Here is a 14275-nt window from a genome sequence, read left to right on the forward strand (position 1 = left end):
AAGATATTTGCTAAGGTGTTGGCTAACAGATTGATGAGGGTTCTGCAACAGGTGATTCATGGGGATCAAACTGGGTTTATTAGTGGTAGGCAAATGAAAAATAATGTGAGGCATATAGTTGATGTGTTAGAGTTTTTGGAAAGGAACAACCAGATCCCTGCGGCGCTAATTTTTTTAGATGCTGAAAAAGCTTTTGATCAATTGAATTGGCAATTTTTGATGAAAGTTTTAGATAAAATGAATTTTGGGGATAAATTTTTGCAACCAATTAGGGCATTGTATCAAAAACAAACTGCCCGAATAATAGTTAACAATAGTTTGACTGAAGCATGTAATATTGAGAAGGGCACAAGGCAAGGGTGTCCGTTATCGCCTTTACTATTTGTGTTAACATTGGAGATATTACTAGTAAAAATACGGAGTTCGGAAAGAATTAAGGGTATACAAATTAGAGATCAGGATTATAGACTGAGGGCGTTTGCAGACGATCTGGTTGTTACAGTGACCCAGCCAGAAAACTCTGTTGTGGACCTGATGGTGATAATAATGCAATATGGGAGGGTTTCTGGATTAATGTACAAAAAACTAAAATTCTGGCCAAAAATATGACAGTATCGCAAATGGCCCTTTTAGAAGGATTAACTGGATTTGAGATTGCTAAAAGGGTCAAATATTTGGGGGTGTTTTTGTCAAATATGTACCGGTTCTTAAGAAAGATTCTAATTTGGAAGAATGGCAACGGGGTATCAATAAATTTGTTTGGGCAGGGAAAAGGCCACAAGTTAAACTTAAGATTATGCAGGATACTCGTGAAAGAGGTGGTCTTAAAATGCCCAATCTTAAATTATACTATGAAGCTGCTGCGTTAGCAGGGATAAGTGATTGGATTAATTTGACACAAGAGAGATTATTAAATCTTGAGGGCCACGACTTGTTATTTGGCTGGCATACATATTTGTTGTATGATAAGAAGGTAGATAATGTGTTTAAAGTGCATATTTTAAGACAGGCATTGTTGAGAGTTTGGAAGAAGTATAGACACAAGTTAGACTGTAAGATGCCATTGTGGGCAATTCCAAAACACGCAATAGAAAACATAAATGTTGGATTCAAACATGACGTGACCACGTATAAGGAGATTTTAAGCTTGGAAAGAAGTGTATGGTGTTTAAAATCGTATAATCTCTTGCGAGATGAGAAGATTGTTCAAACCTGGTTTCAATATACTCAGTCACGGGCCAGGTGGAAAGAAGATCAGAAAACTGGTTTTGCAATGACTGATGAAAATTTGATAAAGCAAATTAGAAATCAGGGTCCAGCACATATCAAACGGATATATCTTGCATTGATAGAAATTGACTCAGAAACAGAACTTGTTAAAGATTGTATGATAAAATGGGCCCAGAACATCCAAGAAGTTATTACAATGGACACGTGGGAAAAGATCTGGGTGAGGAACGTAAAATTTACACAAGCTCAAAACTTAAGAGAGAACTTTTATAAAATGTTTTATAGATGGCATTTAGATCCTAAAAAGCTTGCAAGTATGTATCCGAACTATCAGCCAAAATGCTGGAGGTGTGGTGGTGAAGATGCAACATATTTTCACATATGGTGGACTTGTAGAAAGGTTAAGGCTTTTTGGATAAAAATTTGGTGGAATATGCAGAAGATCTTCAAGCAAAAGATAAAGTTTTGTCCGCAATTCTTTTTGTTGGGTATAATTACAGAAGCTACTGTTGTGGACACTAAGTTGATGTTGAATTTAATTACAGCAGCAAGACTTTTAATAGGTCAATATTGGAAGAAGGAGGAACTGCCGACTATAGAGGAATGGACTTTAAAGGTTTCTGACCTGGCAGAAATGGCAAAGATCTCGGCTTATTTGAAAGATCATTCGCAAGAACGCTATATTATGGAGTGGAAAAAATGGATTGAATATATCCAGAAGAAATATGGGACTAAAAAGTTTCATTTAGCATTTGAATAAGTCTTCCTTTCTATTTTCTTTTTTTTTCTATATGAAATATTAGTATTGTTTGTAGTTATCTTATATGAGCTAGAGAGTGATAGATTTAAGAATTTATTGTTGGTAGCATATGGATGTTTATGATTGTTCTTTGTTTTTATACCCTGTACTTAGCTCTGGGAAGTCGGGGGGGGAGGGGGGAAAGGGGGGGAGGGGTAGGGAGGGATAGGTAGGGGAGGGGGAGAGGGGATTGTTAAAGATAAAATGCATTTTAAAACTTTTCAATAAAAAAAAATGGAGGAAGAGAAATTGCCTGAAGCCAGCTCCTCGGCACCAGCAGCCACCCCAGTGGGGGAAGGGCCAGCGAAGAAGCCAGCAGGGAAAGAGTTTCAGCAATCCTCCCAGCTGGGAGCTAGCCCAGCGGAGACTCCAGGTGCCTCAGAGCAGCCTTGCCATTCCCAAGGGCTTGAAAGGCAGAGGAGGTGGGATGACAACAAAGACAATCCTGCACATTGTATTCCCCAGACCGGTGGGGAACAGCCAGGCCAGCTGAGATTGAAGACTTGAGTGAGTGGAAATATCCGTCTGCAGCCCAAACCCAATCAATTGACAATTTAGCAGAACGGTTTGAAGAACTTAAAGTGAGAAGCGCAGAACAACTCCTACCAAAAGAACCCCCCAGCCCCTTTTTTGCAGATCTAATGGCCCTCCTAGGAAAGAACTCTTGGAGACAGAATTGTCCAAAAAGGAACTTTTTACTAAAACATGATTATCAGTGGAAAATCTAGACAGGATCTGAAAACTGTGTTACAGATTGATACTTTTAAAGTGTCCCCGAGTGAACCCCCTCCCCTCAGTCCATTTGGTCAGTCCCGGATCAATTAAGGTTCAGGTGTCAAAACCTTCCAAGGAAAGAGGGATCTTCCATGCCTTTACGACATTTCCTTCCTCCCTTTCAGATTCTAATCGGAGATACAAACCAGATCTCTCCCCCCTCCCTTTCTTTGTTCTTCTCAGTTCAAAGGTTCTTCCCCTGGTCTAATGACGGCCTCCAGGCAGGCTGAAATAAACACCCTTGCAACAAATGGATAAGGATGGCCAATTAACCTCTTCTCCAGTGGGGGATGTAGGATTTTGGGATATAAATGGTTTCTGACAATCTGCTCCCCTTAAAAGAAAGATAGGTCCATCTGTAGAGGAAATAAAACATAAATGTTAGCCCGGTTTGTTTGGATATTCTGTATGAAACCTCTTAAGCAACTTTGGTGCTTTAACGTGGTGTTTATTGACCCATTCATTTTCTGAGGAGGGGAGGTGTTTCCAAGCTACTAGATCAGGGGTATCAAACTCAATTTCCTTGAGAGCCATATCAGCATTGCAGTTGCCCTCAAGGGGCTAGGTGGGTATGGCCAGGGTGGGCGTGGCCTACTGGGTGGGCATGGCTAGAGTGCGTATGACCTACTGGGTGGGCATGGCCAGCTCTACATCATTCGCATCAAGGGTGCCTATGGGGGCCTGGGCAGGAGTGGGACAGATCTGAGGGTCTCTGGCAGAAGGAGGGTCTCTGGGCCAGGGCCAAGGCAGTGGCGGCCGTTCCCTCATTGTTTCCAGTATGGCTTCGCAAGCCAAATGAAACCACTTTGCAGGCTGGATCCGGCCCCCGGGCCTTGTGTTTGATATGTCTGTACTAGATACTGAATTGCTCCATGGTGTTTCCTGGAATCTAGGATTTCCTTCACCTCAAAGTGTTGTTCTCCTTCCACAATGATGGGAGGTGGTGGTGGTGGGGGTTGTTTGTAGGGGTGACTGTTGTTCTCTTTTTAGTAAACTGCAGTGAAAAATTGGGTGTATTTGTCTAAGATTTTTAGGTACTCCTTATTCAACAGTTACTGGGTTTATGATTCTTTTAATTGGAAAAGGTCCAATATATTTTGGTCCGAGTTTTTTACAGGGTTGTAGTGATTTAAGGTATTTTGTGGATAAATATACCATCTCTCCCGCCCTGAATGGTATGGGATCGACTCCTTTTTTGTCCGCCTGTGTCTTGTATGCTTGTCTAGCTTCATCTAAAGCTTTCCTAACGATTGGCCAGATGTTCTGTAATTGAGCAATCCATTCCTTCAGTTTGGGAATTACCGGTTCGGTTGGGGTTAGTTCTGGCATGGGGTTGAAACTTTGACCAGTAGCTACTTGAAAAGGAGTGAAACCTGTGCTGGAGTGGACTGCATTATTATATGCCACTTCTGCGAAAGGCAGTAAGTCCGTCCAGTTTGCTGGAAATTAATAAAGCATCTTAAATATTGCTCAAGCACTGAGTTAGACTTTTCACATTGACCGTTCGATTGAGAGTGATGACTAGATGTCAGTCCTTAGGTGGTTCCTAAAAGGGATAAAAATTCTTTCCAAAATGCTGACGTAAATTGCACCCCTCTATCAGATATGACGTGTTGTGGTGCCCCATGCAATCTGTAAATATGCTGTATGAAAAGCTAAGCTTTTGCGGTAGGGATCTTTTGGCAAGGTATGAAATGCACTTGTTTAGAAAACAGATCTGTGACAGTCCAGACTATCGTGTTCCCGTTGCTTTCTGGTAATTCCACTATAAAATCCATGGCTATTTCTGGGGCTGAGGGGTTCGCCACTGGTTGTAACAGTCCTGGTGATTTCCCTTGCAGCCTCTTGGCCATCGCACAAATTTGACAGCCATAGACAGCCATAGATGGCCACCAAAATTGCCTTTTAGTTAAGTGTAAGGTTTTTACAAACCCAAAATGCCCTGCTGATTTTGTATCATGGCATAGTTGCATGAAATTGATCCTCTGGGTGGCAGGTATGTATAACGTCTCACCCACCCAGGGTAGTCCATCTTTAATTGTGCACACATGTCTATTTTTCTGGAACCATTCATCACTTTCCAAAGACTTTCGGAATTCTATTCCAGTTTGGCTCTCCACCTTTGGCTTCATTTTTATTTGAGCCCTGGTGGTGACTGGTGCTGCCAGTTGTTGTTCAGGCACAAGTGGTAAAGCCCATCTCACCGAATATGCCTCTTTTTCCCACGTGGGCCAACGTTGTTCTGTCTCCGTGAGTTTCCTCATCATTTTCCTGTAATAATATGGCTCCCACCGCCACATCCACTTCAGAGGCTGGCTGAGTTTCACTGGGGACCCCCCCCTTTGTTTTCAACAAGTCTGTGAGGTGTAGGGCTATTTGGGCAAATGAAGGGATGAATTGGTGATAGAAATTTGCAAATCCCAGGAAACTTTGCAATTGCTTCCGTGTGCGGGGGGAGGGGTGCCCATTCTAATACTGCCCTGACTTTCCCAGGGTCCATTTCGATGCCCTCTGGGGATATGTGATACCCCAGATAGTCTATTCTTTCCTGGTGGAATTAACATTTCAATAGTTTAGCACACAGGTCGGCAACCTGCGGCTCCGGAGCCGCATGCGGCTCTTTGAGCCGTCTCTTGCGGCTCCCAGCCGCCCGGTGCGCGTGCACCTCTTCCAACGGGCAGTGGTGCGCGCGCACCTCTCAAAATGGAGAGTGGCACCGCCCGTTTGGAGAGGTGCACGCGCACCTCCCCGAATGGGCGGAGGTGCGCACGCACCTCCCCAAACCTTTGGAGAGGTGCGCGCGTACCTCCGCGCGAATGGGCAGCGGTGCCGCTCTTTCAGGAAGCCCGCCGCGGCCCGTCTGTGAAGCTGCCGAAAGCAGCAGCTTAGCAGACGGGCCGCGGCAGCTTCCTCAAAGAGCGGCGCCCCTGCCCGTTCTGAGAGGTGCGCGCGCACCTCTCTGAACGACCGGAGGTGCGCGTGTACCTCCGCGCGAATGGGCAGCGGTGCCGCTCTTTCAGGAAGCCCGCCGCGGCCCGTCTGTGAAGCTGCCGAAAGCGGCAGCTTAGCAGACGGGCTGCGGCAGCTTCCGCAAAGAGCGGCTCCCCTGCCCATTCCGAGGTGCGCGCGCACCTCTCCGAACGACCGGAGGTGCGCGCGTACCTCCGCGCGAACGGGCAGCGGTGCCGCTCTTTCAGGAAGCTGCCGAGCGGCGCCGCTGCCCCTTCGCACGGAGGTACGCGCGCACCTCCCCAAAGGTTTGGGGAGGTGCGCGCGCAACTCCGGTCGTTCGGAGAGGTGCGCGCGCACCTCTCGGAATGGGCAGGGGCGCCGCTCTTTGAGGAAGCTGCCGCGGCGCGTCTGCTAAGCTGCCGCTTTCGGCAGCTTCACAGACGGGCCGCGGTGGGCTTCCTGAAAGAGCGGCACCGCTGCCCATTCTGAGAGGTGCGCGCGCACCTCTCCGAACGACCGGAGTTGCGCGCGCACCTCCCCAAACCTTTGGGGAGGTGCGCGCGTACCTCCGTGCGAAGGGGCAGCGGCGCTGCTCGGCAGCTTCCTGAAAGAGCGGCACCGGAATGGGCAGGGGCGCCGCTCTTTGCGGAAGCTGCCGCGGCCCGTCTGCTAAGCTGCCGCTTTCGGCAGCTTCACAGACGGGCCGCGGCGGGCTTCCTGAAAGAGCGGCACCGCTGCCCATTCGCGCGGAGGTACGCGCGCACCTCTCCAAAGGTTTGGGGAGGTGCGCGCGCAACTCCGGTCGTTCGGAGAGGTGCGCGCGCACCTCTCGGAATGGGCAGGGGCGCCGCTCTTTGAGGAAGCTGCCACGGCCCGTCTGCAAAGCTGCCGAAAGCGGCAGCTTTGCAGACGGGCCATCGCCATCGGGCAACCGGGAACCGGTTCCATCTCATTTTTTTAAAAATGGCAGCCGCGTGCGTCCGCGCATGCGCAAAAAACCTTTTTGCGCATGCGCGTGCATGGACACACGCACACGGCTCCCTCTTTTTTTAATTTGTGATGGAACCGGTTCCCAGTGGCTCTTTTTCTTTTTTAGGTTGCCGACCCCTGGTTTAGCATATAAGTGGGCAGCCTGCAACTTTTTTAGGACTGCTCTGACTAAGTTGATATGTTCCTCTTTGGTCTCAGTGAGGATAAGGATATCATCTAGGCAAACCAAGACCCCCTCATGTTGGTAGATGAGTTAAATTTCATCCCTCAGACATAAGAGTTTCCACCTCCTACAGATATTATATCCAATTGTATGATATTGTATATTTTATAATACTGTATGTTATTTTGTGGGTGTTTTAGGGTGCTTAGAAGAAGAACGTCTATTTATTTCCCCTATGCCTCCTTGAGTAACACCAGCTGCCTGCAATTAGTGCAGGTTCGAGTCCCACCAGGCTCAAGGTTGACTCAGCCTTCCATCCTTCCGAGGTAGGTAAAATGAGGACCCAGATTGTTGGGGCAATAAGCTGACTTTGTAAAAATGCCGCGGGGGGGCGGGCTGAAAGCCCTAATAAGCAGGCATATACATAGAATGAAGGCTATTGCTAAGCACATTGATTTGTGCTTCTTAGATTGTAAGCTGCCCTGAGTCTTCGGAGAAGGGCGGGATATAAATAGGATTAAAAATAAAAATAAAATAAAGAAAAGAAAAAATAGTACTAACAGAAATACAGATTTTAAAAGATATAGAAATCCTGATAGAAAAATATAGAAAGGAGAGTTAAAACATTTATATCCTTCTCCAATATTAATATTAATATTCTCCTAGAAGGGACATGATAGAATTCTATCTAAGCAGACAGCCTCTAATTAAAACAAGGAGCCAAATGTAAGAGTTATACTGTAAGCAAAATGCAGTGAATTAATTTCTCTGTGGTTTCTGAAATTAGTGAATTTATTGACATTAGAAAAGAAAAAAAGAAAAAGAAAAAACAGGACCACACAGGAAAAACATCACTGATGTTCAAAGTTTTACAGTCACATTTTTCTGCAACTCAGGGGAATTTCACCATGGTGCCATGTTTTAAAGCAACGTTTCTCAACCTCAGCAAGTTCAGACTTCAACTCCCAGAATTCTCCATCCATCCAGTGAGAAACCCTCGGATGAGTGAATCTGGATGCCCTCAAAGGCCCAACAAATCTCTATCACAAGTGCTTTAAGCTGGGGGTGTCTAACTGTGGTCCCTGATGCCTGTGAGGCACAGATTTAAAGCACTTGCAAATTTAGGGGTGCTGGTGCTTGTGTGGCAACAACTGCACAATCACTGCCCAGAAATCATTCCAACCAGCAGCCAATCTGGGATTTTCTAGAGTAGCTGCTATAAACCTACAAAGAGCATCTCTTGATAAAAATAAATGTGAAACCAAAATAAGAGTTGCTGCCTTAAATTAAAAGAAGTATTTCAGATGTTATTTTTTTCTGAGATATAGAATAAAATATAAATACGAAAACTTCTTTCTTAGCCACTCCAACCCCAATGAAATCATTTTGTTCAAGGAGAGGTCACATAAGTGTATTTATTTGGGCAGGGTGATGGCTCTGGAAGTGCAGAGTTGGGGGTTCAACCACGATGATGGAATTGATATAGCAGAAGACACAGCCGTGATGACACAACGGTTAGAATGCAGCACTGCAGGCTACCTCTGGTAACTGCTGGCTGCCTGCAGTTAAGCAGTTCAATTCTCACCAACTCAAGGTTGACTCAGCCTTCATCCTTCCGAGGTTGGTAAAATGAGGACTTAGATTGCTGGGGGGCCATAGGCTGATTCTGTAAACCTCTTAGAGAGGGCTGTAGAATACTGTGAAGCAGTATATAGGTCCAAGTGCTATTGCTATTGTTTTCTTTCCCCAATGGTCTGTGCAGCAATCTTACAGTGATTTGAATTCTGCCTTTCCCCACCCACCCAGAGAATCCACCTGTCTCCCTGGTAACCAAATACAACTAAGAATTTCTGCCCATTTAAGGGAAAGGTCTAACTGGAGAGATGGAGAACATGGCTGCTTTTGCCTGGGAAAAGCAAGGGCAGGAGTACTCTTTCCTGCATTTGCCATTGGGTGTCTCTTTCCTAAGCTCTTTAGAAGAAAATATACATCTTTGGAAGAAGAGATAATTAAATTGTGGAAGCATCCATCAATTGGATTCTGGGAGCTCAAAGGCTAAGAATGTATTGCATGTGAAATGATTTTAATTGTATCGCTGCGATTTATCTTGACTCCAAGTAAATCATTCCATCTATAAATGAAAGTCAGAGTACGAAATATAGTTACAAAGTTTTCTGTAAATTTCTAAGAACCCCTAGCAACTTGGGAGTCCTCCTAGATTCACGACTTACCCTGGAAGATCATATAGTAGCCGTGACTAGGGGGGCTTTCGCCCAGGTTCGCCTGGTGCGCCAGTTGCGGCCCTATCTGGACCGGGATGCCCTGTGTACAGTCACTCATGCGCTCGTGACCTCTCGCCTAGACTACTGTAATGCTCTCTACATGGGGCTTCCCTTGAAGACCACTCGGAGGCTCCAACTGGTACAGAATGCGGCCGCGAGAGTTGTCTTGGGAGTTTCCCGGTACTCACATGTTACACCTTTGCTCCGAGAGCTGCATTGGTTACCAGTTGTCTTCCGGGTGAGGTTCAAGGTCTTGGTTATGATCTTTAAGTCCTTACATGGCATGGGTCCGAGATACCTCGAGGACCACCTGCTGCCGGCGTCAACTCCCCTCCGCCCTGTGCGTCCCCACAGAGAGGGCCTCCTCAGGGTGCCTCCAGTCAGGGAATGTCGACTGGTGGCCCCCAGGGGGAGGGCCTTCTCTGTGGGTGCCCCGGCACTATGGAACCAACTGCCGGTTGAGCTCCGGATGGCATCGGACCTCCGATCCTTCCGTCGCGGGTTGAAGACCCACTTGTTCGAGTTAGCTGGTCTGGCCTGAAGGGGAATATGGGTTTTCTAATTGGTTTTATTATTTTTATTGCTGTATTTTAATTGGGCATGGTTTAATTCTCTTTTAATTTTTGTATACCTATTTATATATGCCCTGTGAACCGCCCTGAGTCCCTAGGGAGAAGGGCGGTATAGAAATCCAATAAAACTAAACTAAACTAAACTAAATTAAAGAATGCCTCTGGTGGTATGTAGGAAATTTCATTTCAGAGAGAGGACACAGCACTCTCTTTGGCTTATGTGGGTATTAAAGCCTCATTGTAATAAATACATAACAACCCACAGATGATGGCAATTGAGATTAGAGTTACTCTCACTAAGTGAGGCACCTGTAAAACACAATATCACAGTCACTTAGTATTACCAGCAATACCTGCCTTTTGCTGAGAAGACAAAATCAGGGGCTCCACAGGTCGTGCCTGGGCAGGGCTGTGGAGGTGGCCAAGGTTTCATTTCAAAGAGAAACAGATCCCACATCTGTCCCATTTAGATTTTCCTTGAGAATCATAGTGGGATGGATACAACTTAGAAGGTCTCCTAGTCATAGGACAAATATGACCTGTCCTTTTAACTCAAGAGTCAGTAACCTGACAATGATTGACAAGATTTATTTATTATTTTTGCTAGTTTTTATAACCCATCCCAAACCCAGAAGACTTCAAAATTCAGATTCTTCTTTGAAAGGCATTGCAATCTCAGCTGATTCTGCCAATTCTCTGTCTCTCGGAAGACAGCCTCATGGCACCAACCCCTCCAGAGTCCCAGCAGACTGGGCCCAGCAATCTTTTGCTGAGTTCAACAAGGGTTTTAGCGCGTGCATTTTTTGTAAAAGAAAAAGGTGCCGGAACTCATACATGTCATACAACCCATCTGCATTAGTCAAGTTCTGATTTGTATGCTCTCAGGGGGGTTTCTCCCTCCTGGGTACAACCTGCCGCTATGTCCTTTACTTCCCTTAAGGACGGGCCCAATTGTTGGGACCCTGAGAGGTGGTTGGGCTTATACAGGGGCCTCTGGTGGAAATGTATTAAGAGGCCCCTGGTATGTTTTTAGCCGGTTATTTTTTTTTATTTTTTTTTATTGAAAAGTTTTAAGATACAATTTTCCTTTAAAAAACCCCCCTTCCCCCTCCCTCCTCCCCCCCCTACCTCCCCCCCTCCCCCCCTCCCTCCTCCCCCCCTCCCCCCCCGACTTCCCAGAGCTAAATACAAGGTATATATATAAAAAAAAGCAAACATAAACAACCATATACTAACAACTATAAATTCTAAAATCCATCACTCTCTAGCTTATATAGGATAAAACAAACCTTAGCAATATTAAATATATATAAAAAACTAAGATAGAAAAAGAAGCACTCTCTAGCTTATATAGGATAAAACAAACCTTAATAATATTAAATATATATTAAAAACAACAAAAAAAAAGAAAAAAACCCCAAGATAGAAAGAAAAAAAGAAAAAGAAAAAAAGGAAAAAAGAGTTATTCAAATACTACATAATACTTCTTAACCCTATACTTATCCTAAATAGACTCCATCCATTTTGTCCATTCCATGATATAACGTTCTTACAGATAATCTTTCAAATTAACCAAAATCTTCGCCACCTCAACCAAATCAGAAAACTTTAAAGTCAACTCTTCTGTAATCGGCAGTTCCTCTTCCAGTGCCACATCTATAATTATTCCAAACAAAAAAAAAAGATTGCAAACAAAATTTTAACCTCCATTTAAGAATCTTCTGTATATTCCACCAAACTTTAATCCAAAAAACCTCACCCTTTCCAGAAAACCACCACATATAAAAATATATTGCGTCTACACCCAAATCTTTTCCCACCTCCCATTACTTGACTATAAATACGTTGTAAAAAATCCATAGACTTCTGCAAATCCTGCTATTTTCTCTTTTTAGATCGTTTTGCAGCAGCACGCGTCACCCTCTGTTCTATAGGATCATCCGACGAAGTTGTATCTTGATCTCCTCCAACACCGTTGTCTTCTATCTGACCATCTTCGGCCTCTTGATGCACTCCTTCTCCAGATCCCTTTTCAGCTTCCAGAAGTGTTAATGGCGTTGCTTTTAAAACATTATTGTAGAAATCACGCACTTGCATCACAGTAACCAGACGGTACCTTTTACCTTCGTGCGTCACCATCAACCCAACTGGGATCTCCCATCTGAACCTTATATCTCTTTGCTTGAGCTCTTGCACAAGAAATGTAAAATCCTTCCTTCTCCTTAAAATCTTTGGAGGAATTTCTTTTAGAACCAAAACTTCTTGATTAGCAATCACAACTTTAGTATCATAAGCAGCTCGTATAACTTCATCTCTAATTTCCCTTTTTGCAAAATATACCACCACATCTCTAGGCAACTTTCTCTGTCTACCAATCCATGAATTCACACGAAACACTTTATCCATGCCTCCTTTTATTTCAGATGCTGGCTGTTTCAATACTACTTCGAAAGCCTCAGAAACCAGCTGCTTTAGATCTTCCTTAATATTCTCCTTTAAGCCTCTAATTCTAATGGCAAACTGCATCTGGTAATATTCAGCAAGACTCAGTTCCTTATCCATTTTGTCTTCATTCTCCAATACTTTTGCTTCTAATATAGCATTCTTTTGAGTCAAATCTTCTAGCTTTTCCTCCAATTCTTCCACACATCCAGCCACTTTATACACTGAAGACAAGATGTCTACCTTCATCACTCTGAACTTCTGTTCCATCCTCTCCTCCATTCTCTCCTCCAATTTCTCCAATTTCTCCTCCATCTGTGCAAATCTATCATTAATTGATTCCAAAATTACCTGGGTGTGTTTTTCAAGAGCATCTTGTAAGTCCTTTGATGTCAATACATCCGGAGGATGCAGCGCCTGCAGTAATGATTGTTGCACCGGAGAAGTTCCAGCACTCCGAAGAGTTTTAGAGGGTGGTTTAGCCGCCATCTTTTACCAATTGTGACGCACTTTCACTTCAGATTTAAAATCCAAAAAAGTCCATCAAGCTGGAGAGTAAAATATAATAATCCTCTTCACCTTTTCCTCTTGTACCGCTCTGCCTGCTCCTTTAATCCATAGTCATTCCTTCAGGCAGGGGTGGTCGCAGACGCCTGGCTCTGCTCCAAGAAATCAGGAGCAGAGGCGCTGGCCAGCTGGGAGCAGCCCAGGCTACGGGGGAGTTCAATCCTTCAGCCGCCCAAGCCACAAGCTCAGGCGGCTCCGGAGAACTCGACCCCTACCTGGGGGCTCACCCCCTCCTCTTCTCCCGAGGAGGGGGCTTCAAATTCGCCCGAACAGCTGATCGGCGCTGTTTCGGGCGAAAATAACTCAGCTGAGCCACGGGCAGCCCGGGAAGGCTGTCTCTGGCGCCGCGCAGCCACCGGAAGCCTTTAGCCGGTTATTTTAAAGGGTTGGGGAGGGGGGGAAGGGTAGGGTTGGGAGGAAATTGGGGTGTATATCAACCGGCTGTCAGTCTGGGCCTGTGATGGTCTCCGGTGGGATGGGGTTGGGGTTTGGGGCTTCTGGTTCCTTTAGTACTGGGGTGGGGTTGCAAATCCCCACAACGATTGGGAATGGCAGCAGGTGTCTTGCACGGAGGGCCATATCAACATCTGGGATTGCGCCCCCGCTGTCTTTGAGCGGTGGCGTGCTCCAACCCTCCGGTTGGCACCCTTTTGTCTGGGGGTGAGGGGGATCAGGCCCCTGAGCTCAGGCTAGTGTATTTTAATGCCAGATCCATTGTTAACAAGGCTCCCCTCGTCCGGGATTTATCGAGGCGGAACACGCGGATCTGGCATGCATTACGGAAACCTGGCTGGGCTCGGAGGGAGGGGTCCCTCTGACTGAGTTATGCCCTCCAGGTTTCTGTGTGCTACACCGGCCACGGGCTCAGGGTAAGGGTGGTGGGGTGGCGGTGTTTATACGGGAGACCCTATGTCCGCGGGAGACCACCGTTGTGCAGATAGGCGGGAGTGAGTCCCTCCTCCTGAGGTGCGGCCCTCAGGCTCAGTTGGGCCTGTTGCTAACATACTTGGTGCCCAGCTGTGTGGCAACGGCCCTGCCCGGGCTGCTCGACATCCTCTCATAGTTCTGGGTGACTTCAACCTGCCTTCCCTGGGAGGGTCATCAGAGTTAGCTCAGGAGTTCATGGCTTCCATGACGGCCATGGACATGACCCAAGTAATTCAGGGCCCAATTCATGGGGGGGGCACACTCTCAACCTGGTTTTCTTATCTGGACAATGGCTGGATGATCTGGGAGGCGGTTTGCCAACTATTGTCCCCCTGTCATGGTCCGATCATTATCTCCTGCAGCTGGTCTTCCGCTATGCCACCCCCTGCCGCTGGGCTGTGGAGCTTACCAGGTGGTTCTGCCCCAGGCACCTAATGGACCCGGAATGGTTCCAGATGGCGCTTGGGTCTTTACCTATCTCCCTCACTCACAGCCCGGTGGATGCCTGGGAAAGGGCAGCCACCGAGGCACTCGACCGTGTTGTACCCTTGCGACCCCTGACCCGGCACAGATCCCG

The sequence above is a fragment of the Vipera ursinii genome (genome assembly GCF_947247035.1).
Source record: "Vipera ursinii genome assembly, chromosome: 8".
Taxonomy (NCBI): Eukaryota; Metazoa; Chordata; class Lepidosauria; order Squamata; family Viperidae; genus Vipera; species Vipera ursinii.